The sequence below is a fragment of the Gavialis gangeticus genome, unplaced genomic scaffold (genome assembly GCF_001723915.1).
Source record: "Gavialis gangeticus isolate Ggan-Ray unplaced genomic scaffold, GavGan_comp1, whole genome shotgun sequence".
Classification (NCBI taxonomy): domain Eukaryota; kingdom Metazoa; phylum Chordata; order Crocodylia; family Gavialidae; genus Gavialis; species Gavialis gangeticus.
This window is the reverse complement of record NW_017729025.1, coordinates 12,745-21,923: the sequence shown is the minus strand read 5'-3', so window position 1 is coordinate 21,923 and position 9,179 is coordinate 12,745.

Below are 9,179 nucleotides of genomic sequence, written 5' to 3'. Positions count from 1 at the left end.
CTATTCCAGTGCTGATTAAAGCACCGAGAGAGGATTGCCATTCAGGGTACACCGGCTACCCCGAATGGCATCTCAAGTGGGTGGACCTTGCATCACTGGTTCCCTGTCAGTCACTTTCTATCATGCCTAAGTCCTCAAATCAGCAAAGCAAAAGCAGGTGGAGGTGGATGCTAGCTCTGTGGCTGGATTTATTGTGGATAATAAGCTGTAGACCACACTCAAAGCAAAGCTTTCCGTGGCCGCTCAGTAACATTTCACAATGCAGCCCCAGGAAATTAGAACCAGCAGAAATGCCGAGAAGCAATTAGTGCCCTTGATCCAGTCCGTCAGACAGGTTGTGGCGGATGTTTCTTTTCAAGCGTCGACGGGTAGTGAGCCGACCCGCTCAGCGCTCTGCAGGCACCTGACACTCTCCAAATAAAATGATGCGCAGCCCTTGAAAGCAAGTGGCACATCCCAAAAACACCAGCATTTTTCAAATGCAAACATTATTTTGTGCCAACACTGGCTGCTGCAATTAGCGTAATGCCATCCATCAAAGGCATGCTTTGTGTCAAGCCATACATCAACTAGGACCTGCACATTGCTTATAGTTACCTTCTCTTCCATGCTATTTATTACCTCACTATTCAGGGAAAACTTCATTAGCAGCAGCATCGTATGGTACAGCTCAATCTATTCAAATGTCTCTTTTATGTTGTAAAATGTTTTGCATCTTATTTTTTATTTCAATTATTTATTCTATTGGGTTCGTCTCTGCTGCCCTTACCCATCACTCTGTGATGACTACCTGGTGACAGCATGCACTGCTGCGGGGGACAGCCCCTCTAAAACACCTCATCGTGGGTGTGAATGCCGTGCAGTGGAAGAGGGACCCAGTCCTCCCCTTTTGCTGCTGAGCTATGGTTTAAAGGGTGTGTGGGGGGTACTTCTGAAGAGTTACCCCATCCTCTACGTCTAAAGAAAGCACATATTGGTGCTTGCCGGGGGCAGCAAGGTGCCCAAGCCCCAGGGAAAAGTGGGCCCTAAGACGTACCCCTAACTACTCAGGCAGCTGCCTACCACGAGGCTCCCGACTCCCTCATACACTGCGCAGGAGCCACAGCTTTGCACTCAGGCTAGATGCCACACCGTGCTCTTGCACGTTCATGGTGGCTACGCTGATAGTCACAGCTCCACGGACCCTGGGCTCTCACCCCTCGGTGCCGGATGCCCTGCTTGTGTCTGGGCTGGCCAGCCTCACGGAGCGGCTGTGAGGAGAGGTGCGTGATGTGCTTTGCACGAGGTGCCATCAGAACAGCAACCCCCCAGCGGACGCCGCATCCCATCGGCTTGTCAATAGTGCCCACCTTCCCTCCATAGGCAGAGTGGGTTTTGGGGTGATTCCTGACAGTCAGACACTTTTCAAAAGCATTTATTTTAATAGCTCCTGCTGTTCAATTAAGCATTTGAGCTGAAAAGGCCACTCTGGTTGCTCTCACTCTGGTTGCAGACCAAGGAGGAGGCTCAGAGTCTGGCTACCATCAGGCTCAGACGTTGCCCACCCACAAGAATCATGTGGGGAGTTTGTTGGAGGTTGAAGGCTGAACCAGTCACCTGCCTCGTTAGTAAGAAGCTAGTGTCGTTGTGGGTGATACCTTTCACTGGACCAGCTGCGCAGCTGGGAAAATCCCAAATAGGCTTTTGCATGCAGAGACCTGAAGAATGCCCTTCATTCCTAAGCTTGCCTAAGTCAATCACAACCATGTCCAGTAAAAGACGCCTCCCACAGAAATCCTTGCCTCTCACATCTTTCCTGGACCATCACAGCTTTAACATCACTCCATCTTACCCTTATTGGTCATTATTTGAAAACCAGCTGAATTTTAACAATGCAGTGCCCCCTTCCTATGTGTCTGGTGGCTTTAAACCAATGTTTCTCAACCTGTCTGGAAGCCTTACATAGACGCTAGGACCCTCTCGGAAAATGCCTGCCCTTAGCTTTCGCTCCTTTTTTGACTATAGAAAAATAACAGAGCAGTTTTTCTGTTGCAAAGAACTCAGACCATAACTGTGGATTCCTATGTGAAAACTCTGGCTTAATCTTGTGAATCATGTTGACATTTAACAGTATTAACATGTGTGGCAGCCTGAGGCACCCCGAGAGGATCTCAAGGGGTCCTGGAGCTCCCTGGTTGAGCATCCCTGCTCCAAACAACCTCCTTTGCCACGTAGGACAAGACCCTTTCACAACCACAGACAATGTGGGTGTAAAGGGAGCTCAGGAGGTCACATCTAGTCCAACCCCCTGCTCCAAGCAGGACCAGCCCCAACTACATCATCCCAGCCAAGGCTTCACCCACCCGGGTCTTCAACACCTCCAAAGGTGGAGACTCCACCGCCTCTCTGGGTAACCTGTCCTAGTGCTTCAGCACCCTCCTCATGAGAGAGTTTTTCCTAATATCCAACCTAAACCTCCCTTGCTGCAACTGGAGCCCATTGCTCCTTGTCCTGTCCTCTGCCCCCACTGAGAACAGTGCCTCAGCAAAGTGTGAAGCATTCATCTTTACCGAGGCTTTCCAGCCTTCGTTATCTAAGCAGAAACCTTGCCCTGCCCTGCTTCGTTATCTGAGGCAGGGCACAACCTTGCCTGGCTCGTATGGTTTTGCAGCAAAGGGTATGGCAGTTAGCAAAGCTGTCCTTGGCTAAGAGAGGGCAACTCTGCTAACAATCCTGATGGGACAGGATTGAACGTGGCATGATGTAGTGATCACACAGCCATTCAAGGAACAATTCAGAGGAGATTTAATATGAAAAATAACAGTAATTGTGACACTGGGAGGCTCCTCAGCTCAAACAGTTAGTGCAAGTTTTATATATTTATGTATGTATTTCTGCAGTGAGTTTTGAAACTCTTGTTTTTGGCACATGGAAAAGGGCCTCATTGCCTTCTTGGAAGATGGGACCTGCTAAACAATTACGCAGAGCGTGCCGTGGTTATTTAAGGAATAATGTTGCACTGATTTGATTCTGAAAATTGTCTGCCTCGTTTCTGTGTGGTACTTCACTCCGCTGGGCTGGCAGATCAGCAATTTACTAGGAAATCAGGCAGACATGCTACAATTTACAACCCAGGTCACTGGCTCATACCTCCAATTACCTAGTCAAGGATTACTAAAGCTGGCTCATTGTTTTAAAAGCAAAGAGCACCAAAACTTAAGAGGAAATTTTAATCACTTATCTTAAATATATATATTGGTATGGAGAAATCTCAGGTTGAAAGACTGGTTTTACTTTCAAAAAGTGCCATATCAGATGCATGCAGAGGGAGAGAGTAGACTCCTTTGAGGGAGGAGGCAGGTGGGTATCAGCTGTTCTGCATCAGGAGGGAAAACAGGAGCAGCACATCATCCAGACTTGCAGCCTGTGATGGTGCCATCCTGCCTCCTCCCTGCTTCTGTGAAGAAGAGGCGGGCATTTGTTGGGACAAATAGAGAAGAAAATTAGAGGCCAGATCTAAAGGGATTTACTCCTTGATCATTCAAAGCTTCCTAATTAGCACAAAGGTGTCACCACCTGAGCCTTTCCTTAAGCTACCAGGGCAGTCTAGGAAAAGTGACACCTCCAGGGTTGCAGGACGACCATGCCCTAGCGTTGCTCTCCTTACGTGCCCATCATACTGCCCAGCTCTGCTTTGTTTGCTCTCAAGACTTTGCCAAAATTCTGAATCAAAACCTTCCTACCATGTGACGAGCCGAGTTTTGGGAGACAATATCTCCTCATCTGACTCCTAAATGTTGATCAAGTCTCCATGAAAGCTGAAGGAGTCCAAAATGTTCCCCCAACTCCATTCTCTTGGGGACGATGTATCCTAGAGCGCTGCTTCCTGGAGGGAGGCTGACATGGGCTGGATACCATTGGGATGTTACCTTTGGAGGTTGGACCAATGTACCACCGTTACAGCTCTGCGAGTGTAACTGGGCTCTCAGGGGAAAACCTTCCTCTGGTGGAAGATCCCAAGCTGGCTGCTCCTGCAGCCTCCCCTCTCGCACGGCTCAGGGCTCTCCGTGTCCCAGCAGTTGCCCCTGCAATCCACTGACTTGCATGCTTGGCTCCTGTCTCAGCAGTCAAATCTTACCAACTCTTCAGCCAAATCCATAGAGGCTGGAGGAGTCAGTTCCAGCAGGTGCTCAGCATTCGTGCTCCTCACGCAATGCACAGGCCTGGCAACACGATGCACCCTCCAGCCCCTGCCCTGCTGCTCCTGGCACTGCTTATCTTCCCTGGTTTCCAGGTCCTGGTCTACAAGGCTGTTGTGTTGACCACCCTCCTCTACTGCAGTGAAACCTGGACCATCTACCAATGCCACATTAAGACCTCAAGAGCTTTCACCACTAGTGCTTGTGTTGAATCCTGGGGATCAAATGGGAGGACCGCTGGACCAGCACTAGCATCCTCCAGGAAGCTGCGTCCACCAGCATCAAAACCTTGCTCTTGAGAAATCAACTCTGATGGATGGGCTGTTGTGTCCAGATGTCCGAGAGCCACCTCCATCACCGCATTCTTTTCTCCCAGCTCTCCGTTGGCCAACGCTCAAAGGGTGGCCAAAGGAAAAGGTACAAAGACACACTCAGGGTCATCCTCAAGCATGGAGGCATCAACGCCAATGGCTAGGAGGAGCAAGCTGCTGACCATTTGGCATGGCACCACCCAGTCCACCAAGGCTAGCGCCACTTTGGGGCCCAACAACTCGATACTGAGGTGGAACGATGGTGGCGGAGGAAAGAGAAGGAGACCAACCTGGGGCTGCAAATCCCACTCCCCCATGAAATAACATGGCCCCATTGCCAAAGAATGTGTGCCTCCAGAATCGGGCTCCTCAGTCACCTGAGGACCCATCAAGCCCTACGGATGTCATCTTCGACTTCGATGGACTGCTGACGTCCTGGCATTGCTTATCTCCCCCCGGCCCTGGAGGCAAAAGCCCTGCTTGTTTCAGCAGCAAAATAAAGCCACTGGGTAGTTCCCTCAGAAGAGAGTATGTACTTCCCAGAGTGACATGCGCTGCCCTGGTGTGGTTGGCCCCATCTCAGCCAAAAGGAAAGGGTGCTGGTCAGGTTATCTTTCCTTTGTCCTGGTCCAGGAAGAGCTAATAAATAGGCTTGACACCCATCTCTCTCTCTCTCCTTTTGCTGCATTATTCATGGCTTGTCAGAAAGAATAATTATTGTGAAATTGGTTTATCTATGCTCTTGGCTAATGAAGAAGCTACAGCGCAGGTAATGAGTAATGCTCATTAACAGTTTTCTTAGCAGCTCAAGCCGAATTGAATGGAAAGAGCAATTTACTGATTGTATTTAAAAATTAAGGGTCATGAATAAGGACGGTGTTTACACCTACTCTGATCCACAGTGCTTTTTCACTTTTAGTGCAGAGTAGTTGCACATTAGGGGTTTATACACCTCTTTAATGGGTAGCCAGCCCTATCTCATTTGGGCATCGCCCAAGATGCTGGTAGTGATGGTAGCTGGGAGCAGGGTGTCCTTGTGCTGCATCTGGGTGACCACCGAACCAAGCAGGCAGCCCCTGCCCCAGCAGTGACCACAGGATCTTTCCAGTCCTGTCCGCCCTTCTGACCTTTCATGCCAAATTTCCCACCTGCTTCAGAACTGTTTGGCCAAACTGTCAGATTTGTGAACAAAGCCTGGATATCTATTTAGTTCTTCAGTCTATTCATTTATATGGATAATGAGAACATCCACAGCAACATTAGAGAAGATAAAAAATTAATGAGAGATCACTGGGTAAATCCTAATGCTGCAGGACAGAAGCCAACAACACTCTTATAATCAGGTTATTCCAAAATTGTGCTTCTTGCCCTGTACATGGAAGGAGCTGCTGTTGGCCACTGCCAGAGACAGGACCTAGGTGAACTCTGTGATCAGCAAGGATTATTGTAAACTGCCTGAGTGGCTCAAGCAGGGCCTGGAGATGGGGATTTCTCTGGGGCGGTTTCAGAACAGCAGATCCTGTGTCTGTGCAAGGGGTGCTGACTAGATTAACTTTTAGATCCCCTCCAGCCCATTCATGACACCTTTGAGGCTTGCTTTGCCCATTCAGAGAACACTTTTGCTTCCCATTGCTTTGCAGTCCCTTACAACTTCCTGCTGCCATTGTGGATTGGTTTTAGGGTTGTCAAGGGAGGAGTGAATTTCCTAAATTGCTGATGAGAGGCAGCACATTTCAAAACCCATCAAAATGAAAGGAAAGTACTTTAAAAACAATGTGCTGTGAGCTGGTCAGCAAAGTTATTTGAGTAGATGTGATATCTTTTATTAGACCAAATAAGTAGTTGGAAAAATGTTTTAGCAATCTTTTGGTTGCAGTCACCCTTCATCAGGCTGAGGAAGTCTCTTCTGGTCTGAGACTCGAAGGAATGAGGGGAGCTAAAAGTGTGGCAGGCTGTCCCTGAGAAGGTAAATAGGTAGAAATTAGAAAGACAAAAGGTAAAGCAGGGAAGGGAGGGGGAAGAATGTGGCGGGGGTGGGGGGAGGAAGGCCAAATGGAAATACTACAGAGGTAATAATACAAGGTACAAAAAAGGCTCTTAATAAAAAAGGAAATAGTAGGAAATCAGGAAGACAAAGGACAGAAAAATAGGGGAGGGAAGGGGAGAAAAGGTGGGGGAAAAGAAGAATGTAAGATGTCAGGTCAGGCTGGTAGCTGGTGAATCAGATGTCAGGCAGGTTGTAATGCATCTAAATCCAATGTGTATATTGAGTCGATGATTTTTTGTATCTAGTAGATTTATGAAATGAAGTTCATAGGTTAGTCTATGAAAGGTGTTTTGTAAATTCCCTTTGAGGATTAGAACTGAGAGACTGGAGAGGAGTGAACGTCCTGTGAGAAGTGTGCACACAACAGTCACTGGGTACTTTTGTCTTTGATGGATTTTCGGTGTGCATTCATTCTGGTGCACAGCTCTTCTTTGGTTTCTCCTCTATATTTTCCATCGGGGCATTTGGTGCACTGGATGAAATATATAACTTTTCTGGAGGTGCGGGTGTAGGATCCAGGAATGGTGATGGTTCTGTTGTGGGGTGTAATTATTGTGGGGGGTGGGGGAGATGTGTTGGCAGGTTTTGCATTTCTTGTCCTGGCATGGCCTGGATCCATTGAGTGTAGTTTGGGTCATAGGGAGTTTGCTTCTGGTGATGAGGTTAGTGAGGTTCAGTGCTTGTTTGAAGGTTAGGATGGGTGATCCTGGAAATATCTCTTTAAGAGTGGGGTCTTCTAGTGCGGGTTGCAATTGTCTGAGGATTTTCCGTATAGGTTCTAGGGAAGGGTGATTTGTCATAACTAATGGTATGTGATTTGTGGGGATTTTCTTTTCGTACTTCAGCAAATGTAATGTGGTATCTGCGTGGGTCTTTTAAAAGTGTGATCTATCTGTCTGGAGGAGTGTCCTTGTTAGCTGAAGGCCCTTTTGAGATTTGTGAGGTGGCGATCATGGGTATTCTCCTCAGTGCAAATTTGGTGGCAGCGGAGGGCTTGGCTGTAAATTACAGCTTTTTTGGTGTGTTTAGAGTGACTGCTGGTTCTGTGTACATATGTATGTTGGTCCATGGGTTTCTTATATATGGTGGTTTGAATTTTACCATCTTGGATATTGATCATGGTGTCCAAAAAGGAAATGCTGGTTGTGAGAGGGGAGGCAGGAGTCCCCCCCAGCATGGCCCAGACCCTGATGAGCACGCCCCTATATTTACCTCAGGGACAGAGACAGGCAGCAGATGGAGAAAGACCCAAGCACTGCCACCAACACAAATGCAGGCTCAGCCATTTCTTAGCTGCTTGAGCCTGTGTATCAGTGAGAGCTGAGGGCCTGGTTCTGAACCAGCGCTGCGGAGCAAAGAGCAGAGCACCAGCTGGGAGATGCTGGCTGCAGAGCTGGTAGGCTCCAGCTCCAGCCACCATGAGAAGGAGCCGGGCACCTGCCGGAGGACCTAGACGGGTGAGGCAGAGGGCTGCCTTGGGGGCCAACGGGGGCAAGGGAGCTCCACTGAGAGGCAGCAGCCTCAAGGGATGCCACCAGGAATCAGAGGGGCTTCAGCCAGAAGCTTGGATGCCAGGGCTGGGGATGGCTCCTCAGGCTCTCAGGCATCCCCAGGCAGCCCTACAGCAGGCAGACACGGGGAATCACGAGCCCCCAGGAGGGGAAAATAGATGGTGCTGGCTGGAGGGACCAGAGCAACAGGACCACAGGTCAGCCAGGCCCCAGGGAGGTGACACCAGAAGAGCCGGCAAGGACTGGACACAGGGCAGTTGCCTGTACACGTGGCTATTAAGATAAAGGGGACAGACAAGTTTTCCCCAGGAACTGAGGGCCCAGAGATGGGGAATCTCGGGAGCCCATCAGCAGAAGCTGGTCATTTTCAGTAGAGTTCTTCAGTTACAGTCTGACCCTGGACGGGCCAGGTTTAGTTTCTCAGGAGAGGAGAAGCTGACCCAGAGGCAAGTGATGGACCTCTAAAGATTTACGGACAGGAAGACCCGGCCCTATCAAGGCAGGCAGTTTGGGAAGACCTGTGAGGAGCAGCATCTACTCAGGCTGAGGATGTGGTAAGGGTAGGGTAAAGGGGAGGTTTGGAGCCCCACAAAGACCCACAGGGTCAAGACCCCTCTGGGTCCCCCAACAGGGAACAGCTTCCCCAACAATAACACCAAAGACATGGCAGGAGAGCAAAAGGGCAGTGCCCAAACCATCTAGGGGGCACTAGAATAAAGTTTCATCCTGATGTTGCTGGGGGGCAGGGGGCCAACGAAGAGGTCCCCAATGCCGTACAACACCTACCAGCGACATTGGTGTTGGGATAGTCAAGAGCTAGTCTGATGGAGGATTGATGATTGTTGAATTTTTGGTGGAAATCAATCAGAGACTGCAGGATTGATTTCTATGAAACTATGAAACTATGAAACTATGGATTTTGGTCCAAATGATGAAGATGTTGTGGCAGAAAGCCACCTTGGTTTCTCCCCAAAAATCTCTGCCTTGTGACACTGTGATTTAAATCTCTGTGCTGTGACCATTCAGTTAGGGTGGGCCCAGCACACAGGGGACCACACCCTCAGCCTGTCTCTTTAGGGAACTGGAGCTGGCTGCATTCCTGAGGGAGGGGGAAACCTGCTCCCTCTGCCTA